General features: G+C 35.8%; 1 protein-coding gene and 1 pseudogene across 2 annotated transcripts in view; both read left to right on the top strand.

Annotated features, from left to right (window-relative positions):
- The window catches only part of TBCD (tubulin folding cofactor D), a 281,979-nt gene that overhangs the window by 113,664 nt on the left and 151,418 nt on the right, over window positions 1–16,897 (top strand). The gene's annotated exons all lie outside the window — the stretch shown is intronic.
- Window positions 1,892–11,579, top strand: LOC113437216 (fructosamine-3-kinase-like; annotated as a pseudogene). The gene is made up of 7 exons (XR_015741539.1): window positions 1,892–1,943; window positions 3,757–4,061; window positions 6,211–6,362; window positions 6,800–6,891; window positions 7,776–7,852; window positions 8,354–8,476; window positions 9,346–11,579. The product of XR_015741539.1 is annotated as a fructosamine-3-kinase-like (transcript).

Genomic DNA, 16,897 nt, shown 5'->3' with positions numbered 1-16,897 from the left:
ACCGAACAATGCAGAAGAGCTGAAGGCCGCTATTGAAGCATCCTGGTCTTCCATAACACCTCAGCAGTGCCACAGGCTGATAGCTTCCATGCCATGCTGCATTGAGGCAGTAATTGCTGCAAAAGGGGCCCAAACCAAGTACTTACATATGCATGCTTATACTTTTCAGAAATCCGATATTGTTCTATGTACAATCCTTGTTTTATTGATTGCATGTAATATTCTAATTTTCTGAGATTGTGGATTTGGGGTTTTCATGAGCTGTAAGCCATAATCATCACAATTATGACAAATCACGGCTTGAACTATCTTGCTTTGGATGTAATGAGTCTAACTTGTGTATTAGGTTCACCTTTTAAATTGCAATTACTGAAATAAATGAACTTTTGCATGATTTTCTAATTTTTTGAGTTTCACCTGTACATCAAATTAAGACACTTATCCATTCTTTTTATGTCATTGAGCCAGCTGGTGACTTTGGATTTAAATCTGCATTAAGTTCCCATTCATTCATTGTAGCTTTTCTGTTCCCAGATCTGATTAATGTATTTGGCTAGTAACTTTATATTTTTGCTATTACAAATTGAAATAATTTTTCTTCCTGCGGTTTTAGTATTCACTGAGCTTGCTTTTTTAACCTTGCACTTCTTTCATTACCAGGTTAGGTAATATTATCAGGGCATGGGGAAATGCTGGCTGCTTATATGTGGTAGTTTGTCCTTTAAGCTTTGACTGGAGGTATTGTTTCTCCTTTCATTGGTCTTTGAATGGGAAGCTACTATGGAACTTTCAATATCAATTTGTATATTGTATAATTAACAGTACGATACAAGTAACTTCAGGTCTGTCTGACTCAGACTAGCCTACAATGCAATGCAACATAAAAGTAATCATTTTCACATACTCCTTGATTTACGGTTGGTCAGTTAGCAACAATTTGAAGTTGTGATAGACCCTAAAAAAAGTTCACGTTATCACATTTTACATTTTTTTTTGTTAGAAATTGACATTTATGTCTAGATTCTGACACATAATGTGCATTGCAAACAATGGGTTCACTTAATGACCATGGCATTCACTTAACAATCATATTCACTTAATAATCATCACAAAAAATGTTTTTAAATCAGCTTGGTCATGTGATGATCCATTTAATGATTGACATGACTTACCACTAAAATTTCCAGGCTCAATTACAGTGGTAAGAACGGACTACCTATACGTAAAACAGTAAAGAGAATGACATATCTGGTCATCATGCATAAAATCTCCATGTGCTGTCAATAAGGCATGATTTAAAAATCTGTTTTGATCCGTGCAAATGTATCTGTGAGATGGGCAATTATATTAACTACTGAAATTAATAAGTACACTTTTTTAAAGAAATATTGCTTTTTAATTAATAATAAAATAGTAAAGAGTCAAACATAAAGATAATAACTAACAACTAATACTGAAAACAAATACATAAAAAGTGCTTTAATAAAAAGATGACAAAAAGAAAAAAAGCAGAACATGTTGTTATAATAGTTAACCATTATATGTTTATCTGATATGTCTATCATTATGTTTATCTGATGCATATATTTCTGATAAATTTATATGATTATCATTTTTAACCTACTTATTATGTACATACTAAGACATCTTGTTAAAACCTTTAAACCTCTTTTAAAAAACTCACCCTACTATTAGTTTTGAATACATAAACTTAATAGGTAGCCACATCTACGGTACTTACAGAAACTTCCTCTCTTGGGCAATTTCCCAGAGAATGGATCTTTTCTGGGACCGCTTTGGATCAGCCTCTAAATTTAGCTAAGCACCAGAGAATTAGGATTTAGGTGACTCTAATGTAAATGTTTACAGCCTTTAAATGAATTAGGGCAATATGCTAGGCATAGATTTAAAAGGCCAGAGTGACACTTGTAAATTAACACAAGGTACTTGGGACAGCATACAAACCATGGTTTAGTGTAATATACAAGCGCATTCTAACTGACTGTTGGATCAATCAGTATCAAGGATATCTCCCTTCCTCTTTTGGAAACCTTTTTTTATTCAGGACTTCTGTTTCAGTGAGCTTTTAGTATGCAAATGATTTTAGATATTCTCAAATACACCGTAGACATATTTCTTTCTTAACATTTATCCATTTTTTTTACATTCCATCACATTCTTCTATTATTTTGGCACATTCAAGTGACAGGAACAGAGACAGTTACTGTATGCAGTTAAGGGCAGGCTAATTGTGAATGAAAGAGGTTGCAAAAGATTACCACCACCACTCTCACCATGCAATCAAATGACGTTTTAAATTAAGGCAAGTCAGCTGCAACACTCAAAGATAATATATCCATTGATATGATCTCCAGATGGACAATTCTGGGGCTTCAGTTTTCTATTCCAAACTAGTGCTGAATTTGGAAAATGAAGGTGGAAAGAATGCAGTGAAGAATACTGCTGTTGCTTTCCTGTTCCATCCCAATCAGAACACCGCATCTTGGCTTGGAGATTAAAATAAATCTTTCCCTTTTCTCTTTCCCCTTTCCTTTCATCCATCACTTCTTGTTCTAATTTCATGTGCTTTGGAGAATAGATTGGCCTTTTCTTCTCTGTGGCAGCCCTTCAAATATTGGGACACTGCTATCGTGTCATCCCTAGTCTTTCTTTTTGTTAAACTACTAGACATAACCATTCCTGCAAACATTCTTCATGTTTTAGCCTACAGCCTCTTGATCATCTTTGTTGCTTTTCTCTGCGCTCTTTCCAGAGTTTCAGCATCTTTTTTATACCAGGGTGATCAAATATGGTCTTACCAAGCCATTAAAAAGTGATGCTAGCACTTTGTGTGACCTTGATTCTCTCCCCGTTAATGCAGCATAGGACTGCATTGGCTTTTTTGGCAGCTGCAGCACACTGCTGGATCGTATTTAAGTATATAAATTATAAATGAGCAGTTTTATTTTAAAGTTACCTCTAGAACCAGCTACCCAGGCCCAGTGTGGGGGCTTCTGATTACTTGTCCCCTTGTGTAACGGCAATTCTATAATCTCTAATAACTCGAATATTGAAAAGGAAATATTTTAGCCTGATAGTCAATAAAACCAAATTCAGCTTTTACAAATTCAAGATGTAGGAAATTTCAGAGACAACCTCTAAGACCGGCATCTTTCACATCTTAGTCCATCTTGTAACCCTTTTATTTTGTAAAACTTTCTCCATACTTTAAATTGACATGTGCAATTTATATATCCCAACATTTATATATCCGAACTAGACTGTGTTGTTTCTCTGTGTCATATATGTGGGTATATGCAGGTATAATTTTGCATTTATTTATTTTGTCATGTTTATGTGTTGGATTTGGAGGTAGTGCCCCTTTGAGAGCTGTATGCAACGGAATTCCATTGTAATGTATGCCAATTAGTGTACATTCAAAGTGACAATAAAGTTATTCTAAGTCTAGCAGCTAGCTGGCTATTATCGTGTGATCTAGTTTCAAATAAAAAGGGAGGAGCTAAAAAAAAAAAAGCGCCACCAAAAGCGAATTAGAATTAGCGAACTAGAATGATCAAGCGCTCTCTGAGGGCTTCCAGGGGCCCTCCGACTCCCTCTCGTTAGCGGCGTCCCTTTTAGTGCAAGAATGGCCGTTTTTAACTTGTTTTCCTAACCTACGTCATTCAGATTTTCTTCGGTCGAGAACCGCGCTATCTTGCCCAGCGACCGTCAGTCCTGTAGCGCCCACTAACTGAGTTCCCCCTGTTCTCCGTCCGCGCCCGCCGCGCCAAGTTACGCTGTATGATTCCTCGCGTTTCAGTTTACGTTTGGCCGCAAAGAGATTAAAAGAGCCGCAATACGAGCGTGCGCTGGTGACTGAAGGCGAGAATCCCAAAGGGACGGGCGACATTTCAACAACCAGGGAAAACCTGCTGAAACCCGAACTGAAAACCACCGTTTTGAAGCTCTTGAGTGGCTCAGGAGGAGGGTACATATGCCAAGGACAAGCCGACGAGATCGACGGAGGACGAGTGTTTGTTAAAAGCCACAATAAGCCCCAGGTTAACGATACCGTGGTGACAGCTCTGTTAGCTAGTTAAAATACTGCAGCTGGGAAGGCTCGGAGACTGGGATGGCAGTCAGCTGGTAGCGGCGGGGATAGATACCTTGTGACACAGCTGTTGGTTTTGCTCCCTTTCGTTTTTACCGCTCGCAATAAGAGTGCGAAGCGAATTCCGTTTAAGGGGCGTTTCGATTTCCTGCGCAGCTTGATCAGCATGTTTGCGGGGTGAGGGGAATATCTGGTTCGCGAAATCAGCGGAAGTATTCCTGGAAATTTGCACTAATTATCTAATTAGCTCTTCTGCTCTAATCCTTGTGGAATCTCCCGAGTCTCGCTGTCCAATTAATTAATGCGATTAAAGTTAAGCAAACATTTGATTAAGTTTTGGCACCTGCACATGTTTTTTTTTTTAATGGTGATGGAAACCTATCTCCTGCCTTGTCATTCTTTCAAAGTACTGGGAATTTACATAAAAAAATAATAAGCTTGTATGTTGTCTGGCTCAACAACCCTGGGCAGCTCATAATAATCAAAGAAATCAAATCAACCAATTAAAAAAAATCAAATGTTATTTTTTCATGAAAAAAAGAAAAGAAATATATGAAGCAAATATAAAAATACATTTTATCTTATACAGAATGTCATCATTGGCATTTGGAGTTTTTCAAATAACCCTGATTTTGCACATTTTAATGTTGTTTGTATTCCTTTTAATTCACTGAGAGTCCAGTGGGTTAAATATATACAGTATTTACTTACCTTTGCATGTTCTCATCCCAAAGGATATTCTAGTTGATAACCAGTATATTCAAATTTATTCATCTGCTAACAAATGTTTTCTACTATTTTATTAAGATGAATTGATAATTCTTCCATCAAAAACCTTGAGTTGATGTGCATATTAGGGGTTATAAGAAAGCCACAAATCCACTTTTACGAAAGGGCAAGTTCAGGATTTCTCCTCATCCCATCTATATATTACCATCTTATGTCTGTTTGATAGTTTGTAATTGTCAATTGGGCTAAACATTGCAACACAGAGCAACATACTTTCAATCACTGTACCTCAGATGAGCTAACTTACAGAAATCGCCCAAAATCTGAGACCTACGATTCACACGTGACTGAAATTTGGCAAAATTGTGACCACTTTAGCGCCACCATGCCTTCCAACTGCATTTCCTTTCTGTACTTCCCAGAAACCAGTGGCTGCACGGTGCAAGGGAAGATGAGCCTCTATTCTATCTTCCTCTGATCCCTGTGTCTAACTGGCTGGTAGCAAGATGATGGTGAGTGACCATTGGCTGCTTTGGACCTGAGGCTGAAAATTGAAATCTATTAATGGCTGGTGAGGGAAGAACAAAGGAATGACTTAGGTGTCTGCCAGAATAAGGCTACTTGTGAGGTGTGCACATTTATGATTGATCGCTAAACTCTCTTCCTCATTGGAGGAAGGGGACCTTTGAGGACAAACACAGAACCCATTTTCTTCCTCACTGGGGCAGGGACGCAACTCCCGTTGTTCCCTTTCCTCCCAGCAAATTAGCAAGCAGTTTCAAGGGTCAGTTGAGGAGGGGGAGAGTTGTGAGAGCAGAGGAAACATCCCAATCTTATATTAGATGTAGAAAAAAACCCTAATGGATCCCAGATTGTTCTCTAAAGATGTAATTTAGTGCCCTGGCTTCCTTTTGTGGGACACTTCCAATAAAAAAATAGGTTACAGCTATCCACCATTTTTATTTTCTAAGAATGCCTGTTCGAGCCAGAGACATTTTTTGAAATAAAGAAGCTCTGGAGACTGGAAAATTCTTTAGCAGTATGCTCTGAGTTCATGTTTATTTTGGTGTGTGTGTTTGTGAATTGGATGAATCTAAAACAATTAGAATGAACTGAGTGCCTGGTATGTACCAAAGAAGGGGTCTGTGGACACCTATTTCTAAGCAATGCTTCTTTCACCTGCTCCTGAATATTTGGTGTATATTTGTTTATTTTTGTTGGGGGTGGGTGGGAAACAGGTTCATATCTATATATATTTAAAGAATTGACTGAATTCTTCAAACAAAAATCAGAAAAACAACTTTTTCTGTCCTGCAAAATCTTAACATTCAACCAAATTTTCATTAAATTGTATTCTTATTTCTGACCAGACTAGGTCTATGTTTGAAGGTGAAGTGGCAAGTTTAAGAGAAATTCAGAAAACCAACACTGTACGGGTTCCTCAGCCAATTAAAGTGATGGATCTTCCTGGAAGTGGAACTGCATTTGCTATGGAGTACATAAAAATGAAAAGCCTCAACAAGGATGTTAAAGGCTTCATTTTAAGATGTTGCTTCTCTGAATTAACATTCTTTTTCTCTTCTTTTATAATGGCAGTTCTGAAAAGAGCCTGCATGTTACTAGCATGAAACAATGTCTCACTGGTAGCAAAATAATTTTAGAGATCAGGATTTTCACATTTTCCTGGGGGACAGGGGTCATAGAAGGCTAAGTGTCCTGAAACCCCTGTCAAGAGACAAAATTCTGAGGACAGAACATTTGTAATAATACTAAACTTGCACTTATTACTGATGATTAATAAACTATTGATAGGGCAATGATAGGTAATGTGTTGTACAGATGCAGTAATTATTTTCTAAATTATATATGTATATGCATGCATGTGTATAAAATCTCTGTGCAGGCTGATTTGGAACCACATGGTCCATAACATTGGAGTTTGTTTTCTTCTCGTTCTAGATATTCAGCATAACTTGGAGAACAAATGGCAGATCTTCACCTTTACAATAAAGAAAATGGAGAAAAGTTAAGCAAAAAAGAACAAACAATTGGTACAATATAGTTGTTACAAACTAGGAGTTACTTATAATTAATAGATTTTGAGTATAACTTTAGATGGAAGCTGATGTAATTATTAGAGCTCATGGTTCTAAAGATAGCTAGACAGACAGACAGATAAATAGATAAAATTAATATTATGCTTCCTTTTGCTTTTTTTCTTTATAATATTGCTATTTGCTTCTGTTCTGTTAGAAAATTGACATTATTATTGAATCTGAAAAAGTATATGTGCAAAACAAACCTAGATGCTTGATCAGGCATAAGTCCAATGTATTTTATGTACTTAACTCCCAAGATTTCCAATTCTTGTACTATACAGTGTAAGTAGTTCTCATTTATCAATAAAGGAGACTATTTGTAACTCAGAGTTGAAATGAGGGATCCTTGGTGTTTTCTGAAATAGATCGTTTTCTTGCAGATGTTTCATTACCCAAATTAGATAATTACCTAGGTTAGATAATGAAACATCTGCAAGAAAAGAAACAAAATTAAGGGAGCATCAAGAACTCAGTTCTCCATCTATAGTTGAGACTGACAACTCTGCTGCTAAATGATGTAGTCATAAGTGAAACTTCACAGGACTGCAGCTGCCTTATGACATCAGTTCCTGCATGATCATTAAGCGAATCACCGTGGGTTGAGCACAATGTCACATGATCTTGATTTGCAACTTCCCCATTGACTTGCTTGTTAAAAGCTGGCTGTGAAGTCACAAATGGATGGTGGTCACATTACCACAGGATGTTGCAACTTTCGTAAACGTATTCCAATTTCCAATCAGTAGGATTCATTTATAACTTGCTCAATAAGTAGAGAAAATAAGTGCTTCTATTTTCCTGCTTGTAGCCTTATTTTTGTGGGTTTATTTTTCTAGGAGTAGGTCAGACAGAACCTAACTATGTGGATAAATTTGGATTTCATCAAATCACCTGCTATGGCAATATAACTTAGGTAAGTTTTTTGAACAAAATATATGATGTAAGATGTTAAGAGTGTTAGTTGTAAAGCTAGCATTTCCTTCTAGATTAGGGGTGTCAAACTTGAGTCATCACAAGGCCTTCACTAAATTGGGTGGGGGTGGGGCCAGCACCTGACGCATCCAGTCTACGGGCTGTGAGTTTGACACCATTTTAGATTACTGAACTTAAATTATTAAGGTATTTTTACACACCTGACGAATGTAAGGAAGAAAGGAAATAAATATTGTCTTAAATAGTTGCAATCATTTTGTTTTGTGACTTGCATCTAAAGCACAACATTACTTCTAACATCTTAACCGGCCATATAATTGTTTTTTTAAACAGAGTATAAAGTTTTTGTATTCATGTTTTGTTAAGGGACATTGTGGTTGGAATTTTGCAATTGTCACAAAAATCAAATGTTCAGAGAAGGTGATCTTATACTTAGTTGATAAGTACATAGCATCATTTTTCCACTAGTATTATTTTGCAGGTTAATGAGTGGCAAAATGACTGGCCTACTTTTTTTATTCGACATCGCCTCCAAGCCCAAATGGATTTAATAGAAAGAGATTATGGAGACAGAAAAGCAAGAGAGTTGTGGGAACAGCTAAAGGTAGGAAGAAAAAGTCAGAATGTTACATTAAAGTAAATGAAAATATCAGAGTAGTTGCCTCTGCAGAAGCTAAAATTCAGTTGAGGATGTCTGAATCTGTAATCATTCTGCCAGCATTTATTACAGATATGAGATTTTATTCCCAAGAAAAAGATTGATTTATAGTTTCATTTATCTGCTGCTCTTTAACAGTTTTTTTTCTAGCTACGATTTGATTGCTGTACAATCATTTTTGGATGACTTGGATGCAATTTTTATTTCTTTTCAGCATCATCATAAAAATGAAATGTAAGAATGGGTGTACATACATCAGAACTGAAACTTTTTAACTGAAAAGAGAGCCCAAACTTGGTCTATTCTAAACTTTTGTGATGTTTGAGACTACATTGCCCTAAGCCATTACGTGGCTTGTTTCTGACTTTCCATATGGATGAAGTCAGTCTTTGGGAAATGTAAATCATAACGGAATGAAATATTTTATAAAGTCAGTCAGTTAATTTTAATGTAACAATATTGAAGTGTTATGTTTGAACCTACTGCCAGTTTCCTTTTAGTTCTTCAACCCCTGCCTTCTTTACCTAATGATCCTGTTTCATTCATAATGTGGAACTGCATTTTATACAACTGTACTAACTTTTGATATTATTTGCATTTTAAAATATCTAGAGTTGTTCTCTCTCTCTCAGTGTTGCCAGTAAAAGCAACAAAACTTGTAATATATCCATATATTTGTAAAACTAGGGTTAAAAAAAAAATCAAAAAACATTTAGAATCCATGTATATTCTGCTATTTGTCTTGTAGTTTCCTCAGTTAAAAAAAATTCTTTGGCCACTTTTTAAGCTATGAGTTTTTATGATTTTTTTTACAGCCAAAGATTCCAGAAATGTTTCATGACTTGGAAGTAATTCCTGCACTTGTTCATGGTGACCTGTGGTCAGGAAATGTAGCTGAAGATGACTATGGACCAATTATCTTTGACCCATGTTGTTTCTATGGCCATTCAGAATTTGAACTTGCAATTGCTATGATGTTTGGTGGTTTTAGTAGTTCTTTCTTCTCTGCATATCATAGCAAAATCCCTAAGGCTCCAGGGTTTGAGAAACGTAATTCCCTTTATAAGTTATTTAATTATATAAATCACTGGAACCATTTTGGTACAGAATTTCAGAGGCCTTCTCTTACTGTAATGCAAAGCCTTTTAAAATAATTGTCAGGCACAATCATTCTTAGTAAGTGATTTCCTGTTTGATGCCTGTTGCTTCAAATGTAATGCATCAGAATGGTTAACCAGAGGACAGAGTTAAATTGGTGTGATATACATCTGCTTCCTCACAAAATCTTGCAGTGGGCTTGTAATAATTGCACACTGATTATCAAATTATGTACAGCTAATTATTTCAAAAACAGTTCATCCTCATGTTTCTTTAAACGAACCTGCTCCAGTAACAGTTCTGACAGATATTGAAAATACTGCTTTCATCTATGCCAGCTTAAAATTGTTTCCAGGTGTTCTAGTTTTAGAATAATGTTTTCTCTATTTTCCCAACAAGGCTTTTCCCATAAATATATGGCATATTTTATTACAATAATTGAGGGGGTAGCTGTGGGCATTTCCTCTCACCAATATTATGACAATATGCTTTTCTGGTGGTTTAAGGACTGATGGATGACATTTTAATACAGCCACCTGTCTCTGCCTTGAATTAAACAAATGCTGTCTTGGAATTCAGGATATTATACATATCTGGAGTATGCCAGATTGGAAATGGCTACAATATGCTTCATATGTACTGATTATGTCATTCCCTTTTATGAAACTTTATTATTCCTTACCTTGTGCCAACATGTCAAAAACATGTATTAGCTGTAGAATCTTATGGATAGTCAACTGGAAAAGACTTGTGAAAGATCATTTTCATGCATAGTAACTGCAGTGAGATTAGTATATGTACAAAGATGGAAAGATTCTGAAATATCCAAGATAGAGGAATGGTTAGTGAAGATGAGGAATTTACAGAAATGGCAAAACTTCTTTGATCAAGGAGAAGACAAGTACAATTATGCGTGACTGGAAACCCTTTATGGACTTTTTGCTGAAAACTGGAAAACAATGAAGTGATTTATGGAGTTGATGATTAGAAAGGGAAGATATGGGAAGAAAGGAATTATGCTATAATCTTGAAGAAAGAGGATAGAAGGTAAATATTTTATAACTGCTATAAAGAAGATTGGAACCAATCTTTTATATATAATTTTTTCTTACTTTTCTTTCTTCTATCTTTTTATTATTTAGTCACTTGCCATGCTCCCTTTTTTAGTTCTTTTTATTTTCTTTACATTTATTTTTGCTTTTACCATTGTATAAAATACTAAATTTTATTCAATAAAATTTAATAAAATAGCATACACAATGCTTTTAATATTTTAATTCTTATTGACTCAATTAGTATAGTGATCCAAAAGAAATCATTGATAATGAACTTTCACACTTCATATCTTTCCATTTTCTTTCTGTATAAGAAGAATTACATTAAAATGTTGAAAAATAGAGAATATTAGTCACTGATTTCCATACCACTTCAGGATTCATTTGTTATGCTACATTTATGTACTGTATCTCATTTGAAAAATAATTCTAAGGTCTCCTTTCCATTAGAAAATAAGTTGCATTGTTATTTTAAACAATATATTTTTGCAGTTTAAAATTTCTAGCAGCTCTAAAATATGTTTACAAAATAGGATGTTGAAAATAATTCAAATAATCTTTGAAATGAATATTAGATATGCCTATATGGTAAATGAAATACAAATGATTTTAGAGAAAATTACTTTATAATAGTTGATAGTATCAAAATGATGCACTACCATAAATGAACTATTTATTGAAATAAAATATTCAATATCTATACTTGTTCTTTTTTTTTCTAGAAAGATCTTGTTATTACATTTTTAAGAGGGCATGCTAGCAAAATTACTTAGTAATGTTGACTCCTGTGAGTTCTCAGATAAGTCTGGATAGGTTCTTGTTTGTAATATTGTAACACTAGCTTTTGTTTTTTGTCTTTTTCTTTTATCACAAAATAAAGTTATGGATAAGCTCACAGTATGTAATCCTTAGAATAGAGAATTTAAATAAGTTGTTGTACACATAATATGAAATCAAAAGAAAGCAAAGCCCTATTTATATCATTTGAAACTAGAGTTCTTCTAACTATAAATTCAGGTATGTCAGTTCTTAATAGCTTGAAATTAATATGGAATTTCTCCACATTTGGGATACTTTATCCTTATTCAAACTTAATTGCAAGGCAAGTGAGGTGGAGGGAATAGGCTACACTCCAAATGGGAAAATCTCAGCTTATTTGGGGCCTACGGGCTAGATATTCATCACTTTCATTTTAACAGCTTAGTAAATAGGATTGAATATGACCTCCATAAAATATAAAGGAATATTTAAAGAAGAAAAAGGGGAAAACAAAGAATCTTCTGCCCTTTCTCACTGAATAGGAAATTGGGATTTGATGCTCTCAATGACAGCTCTTATTCAGTGGATCTATGACTCTACATTTTGTCCTCTTGTTAATCTCAACGGAAATAGGACACAAACAAGAAACTGCTCTTCTCTCTTAAAATTTGTAGCTAACCATGGTTTTACCTTGTATTGATCAGTAGTATAATTGTTCTGCATTTTGAAGTCTTGAATTGTAGAGGAGTAGCTGAATCAGATGAAATGAAGATGAAATGGCAATATAAGTCACTCAGAGATAAATGTGTTGTATGATTAATGCCTGCTTGTCAATATCAGTATATTTTTACTTGGAAAGGGAGTTATTTTGGAGGGTTTCCTAAAGTTGGGGTTTTTTTTACATGAATTGCTCTAATCTTCCGGTGCAGTAGTAAAAGATTGAAGGGGAGTGAAAAGATAAAAATACCCATTCTCTCTTCCAGAATAAGACTATAAGTTTCCAACATCAACCAAGATTGAATCCTTACGATCAAATCAGTGATAAGGCTAAAATCTCAGGGTTTGTTTGTTTTTTAATCAAAAGAGATAATAGTGGAGTACGATTTTTGTTTAGATGACAGTGAATAGGAAGGGGAAGTCTTCCTCCCTGATACACTTTAGATGAAATCCTATTACTCCCCAGCAACACCCCCCCCCCCCCTTTTCATTGGGGTCAATTGGACCTTTTTGCCTTCCTGGGATCAACAACCATTTCCTTTTAATTTCCCTTGAAACATCCTGTTTACATCTCTTAAACTCTGGTAACCTTAATGTGAAGCTCCTAGTGATTACATTCCTAAAATGGAAATTTGGAAGTGCTTATCAAGCTTTATAAGTGATTTGTCACAGATCAAATCACTATGATGTGAACTTCAAGCAATTCCCTTATCTTTCTATTCCACAGAAATATCTAGGATAAATAAAAAAGAAATCTTCAAAGCTGTTATATCTTAAGAAATCTTGGCAAACAAGATTTTAAACTCCAACAATTATTTAAATATGGCCATGCTAGATCAAAGAAAACCCCCACCACTGATTATTTTGTTGTACCCTCAGTAAGAGATGATGTCCTTGTGATCAGAATGAACCTAAAAAATTATCACATGTATTTTTCCCACTGCCTTTTCTATACTAATTTATATATATGTATATTGTACTCCCTTGCAACCCCCTCTCCCCAGTATCTTTTTATGGGAGGCAATTCATTTCCTACCAGTAATTAGAATTCTACCATTACCTTTAGATTTGTTAAGTTTCTATGTACAATGATTTCCATAAGAAATCATAAGATGTCCTAATCATGGAATGATAACACTATTAAGACTGTTTTTTCTCTTTTACCATCTTTTGTTTTATTCTATTTTGTTTATACTGCTTAATATTTTAAATTTTTATATGGCATCTTATATTTGGTATTAAGCAATATCAAATATAACAAGTAATATAAAACCTAAAATAAATAAACAGTATAAAACAAAATAGAAACAGAATTTTTCTTAAAATAGAAATTTCAAGTCATAATTATTTAAATATTGTCATGCTAAATCAGATTAAGGTTCCACTGTACTGTCTTCAATAAGATTCAAGAGTTGCCCCTGAAAACCTTGTGGGATATATTTCGATCACATTAGTAATAAATATAATTTACAAATCTAGCCTTTAGGACAAAGTATATCAGGAGATTTCTAGTACATCTGAATAGGCATAGAGTTGGTTGAGATATTAGACTTTTGTTTCATTCAAAGAGAAAATGGCCTTGTTTTGGTGTTAACATCTGTCTGGTAAAGAGCTGTAAGTTAATTATGGAACTCCTTTGGGTTCCATCTTTGATTAATATCCATTTTATATTTTTAAAGGAGCACTTTATATAAAAATACCTCTGAACATTTAAGGATGCCTTTATTTCACTACAGATAGTTCTCAACTTACAACATTCATTCGATGACTGTTCGAAGTTACAACGGCCCTGTAAAAAAGTGACATGACCAGTTTTCATACATATGACCATTTCAGCATTCCCACAGTCACGTGATCAAACTTTGGGTGTTTGGCAACTGGCTTGTATGTTTATGATGGTTGCAGATTCCTGGCAACCCAGGATTGCCATTTGCAACCTTAGAAAGCTTCTGACAAGCAAAGTTAATGTGGGAAGCCGGGTTCATTTAACAATCACATGGCAAAAAGTCATAAAATGGGACATAAATTGATTTAACAACTGTCTTAATTACCAACAGAAATTTTGGCCTCAATTTTGGTTGAGGACTACCTGTAATGGCATCCATATTAAAGGCCTGGAGACTAAAACATATGAAGAATGGTTGTAGGATTTGGGTTTGGCCAGTCTAGAGAAAAGAAGGACTAAGGTGGACATGATAGCAATATTCCAGTATTTGAGAGGCTGCCACAAAGAGGAGGGAGGGTCAAACTATTTTTCCAAGCACCAGAGGCAGGACAAGAAACAATGGATGGAAACTAATGAAATAGTTAATAGTCCTCAGAGTTAGGAAGTTTCTTCTTAATTCCAGGTTGCTTCTCTCTTTGATGAGAAGCAACCTGGAATTAAGAAGAAACTTCCTAACTCTGAGGACTATTAACCAGTGGAACAGCTTGCCTTCAGAAGTTGTAGGTGCTTCATCTCTGGCATTTTTTTTTAAGACTGGACAGCCACTTGTCTGAAATGGTATAGGGTCTCCTGCTTGAGCAGGGGACTGGACTAGATTTCCAAGGTCCTTTCTAACTTTATTCTGATTGATTGATTTAATATGTATGCTTCACATTGAAATGTTCAAAAAACAGATACTATAATTCTATGGGGCCCTTGGTGCTCTCTGAGCTTGGTGGTTTTCTTGCAGATGTTACAAACCTGTAGTTCAATCCTGAGCTACAAATATTCACTTCAATCAGTGCCATGATTCTAATGCAGTTCTATAGAATATGCTGCTTGATCTTTTAGAACTAAATTATACTTTCCACCACCATCATCATCATCATCATATTAAATCTATTATTGCTATCCACACCATAAGACTATTAGAATAGAATAGAATAGAATAGAATAGAATAGAATAGAATAGAATAGTTTTATTGGCCAAGTGTGATTGGACACACAAGGAATTTGTCTTGGTGTAAATATTCTCAGTATACATAAAGAAAAGAATATACATTAAGAATCAAGAATCATAATATACAGCACTTAATGATAGTCATAAGGTATAATCAACAATCAAATCATACTAGGAAACAGTCAAGTGGGAGGGGATGGGTGATAAGGAGTGGTGAGAAGATTAATAGTAATAGTAGTGCAGATTTTGTAAATAGATGAACAGTTTTGAGGGAATTATTTGTTTAGCAGAGTGATGGCTTTCAGGAAAAAACTGTTCTTGTGTCTAGTTGTTCTGGTGTGCAGTGCTCTATAGCAGGGGTCCCCAACCACCGGTCCGTGGATCATTTTGTACCAGTCCGCTGGTACTTGGGCGCCGCCATCTTGTTTCGACGGCGCTTGAGAAAGTGCTTCCGGGTGAGCTTGTTGGTCGTCGGTTGGAAAGCGGTGTTTGGGTGCTGAAGGAATCCTCGCACCTTAGTTTCATCGAGAGGGGGGCGGCTTCGAATGAAGAGCTGTCCCGATGGCGGTGGAGTCTTGCGTTACTCAGGAGGAGATTAAGAAAGAGCCCAAAAAGCCCATCGACCACGAGAAGGTACAAAGGAGGAGTTGAAGGTGGCGGGGAGAAGCGAGGGACAGCTGGCTGGCCGGTCACTCGGCTCGCCTTGCCTTGGTCGTGCGTGCTGATGCCGGTACCGGTCCATGGATCATTTTGTACCGGGCCGCTGGTCCCTGGTACAAAAAAGGTTGGGGACCACTGCTCTATAGCATCGTTTTGAGGGAAGGAGTTGAAACAGTTTATGTCCAGGATGTGAGGGGTCTGTAAATATTTTCACAGCCCTCTTTTTCACTTGTGCAGTATACAGTTCCTCAATTGAAGGCAGGTGGGTAGTAATTGTTTGTTCTGCAGTCCTAATTATCCTCTGAAGTCTGTGTCTGTCCTGTTGGGTTGCAGAACCAAACCAGACAGTTATAGAGGTGCAGATGATAGACTCAATAATTCCTCTGTAGAACTGTATCAGCAGCTCCTTGGGCAGTTTGAGCTTTCTGAGTTGGCGCAGAAAGAACATTCTTTGTTGTGCTTTTTAGATGATGTTTTTGGTGTTAGGTGTCCGTTTTAGGTCTTGTGATATGATAGAACCTATAAATTTGAAGATCTCTACTGTTGATACTGTGTTGTCTAGTATTGTAAGAGGTGGTAGTATAGGAGGGTTTCTTCTAAAGTCTACCACCATTTCTATGGTTTTGAGTGTGTTCAGTTTCAGATTGTTCTTGTTACACCATGAGGCAAGTTGTATAACCTTCTGTCTGTATGCAGATTCATCGTTGTCTCGAATGAGACCAATCACTGCTGTGTCATCAGCAAACTTCAGAATTTTAACAGATGGATCATTTGAGATGCAGTCATTGGTATATAGGGAGAAGAGAAGTGGAGATAGCACACAGCTTTAGGGAGGCCCTGTGCTGATTGTACAGGTATCGGATATGATTCTGCCTAACTTCACCTGCTGCTTCCTGTCTGTTAGGAAGCTTATTGCTAGACTGTTCTTTAATTGAATAAGACTATGTTTTTATTCTGTACATAAATTCACTTATGACAGGAGACCAAGCCAATTTATAAGTAGTCTTAGTATAATATGGGTGTGGGAGAAGGGAATTTTTTTTTCTATTTTTAGATCCCTTCCTTCCCTTCCCTTCCCTTCCCTTCCCGCCTCTTAGGATATATTCAATAATAGACAAAACAATATAACATCCTTTCTAAAAGACAAAAATACAACCATGAGTGTATCATCCTGAATTTTCTCCTTGGAAGAA

Source organism: Pseudonaja textilis, chromosome 2 (genome assembly GCF_049901715.1).
Source record: "Pseudonaja textilis isolate UNSWEBS1 chromosome 2, rPseTex1.2, whole genome shotgun sequence".
Classification (NCBI taxonomy): domain Eukaryota; kingdom Metazoa; phylum Chordata; class Lepidosauria; order Squamata; family Elapidae; genus Pseudonaja; species Pseudonaja textilis.
This window is presented reverse-complemented; position numbering and strand designations above follow the sequence as displayed.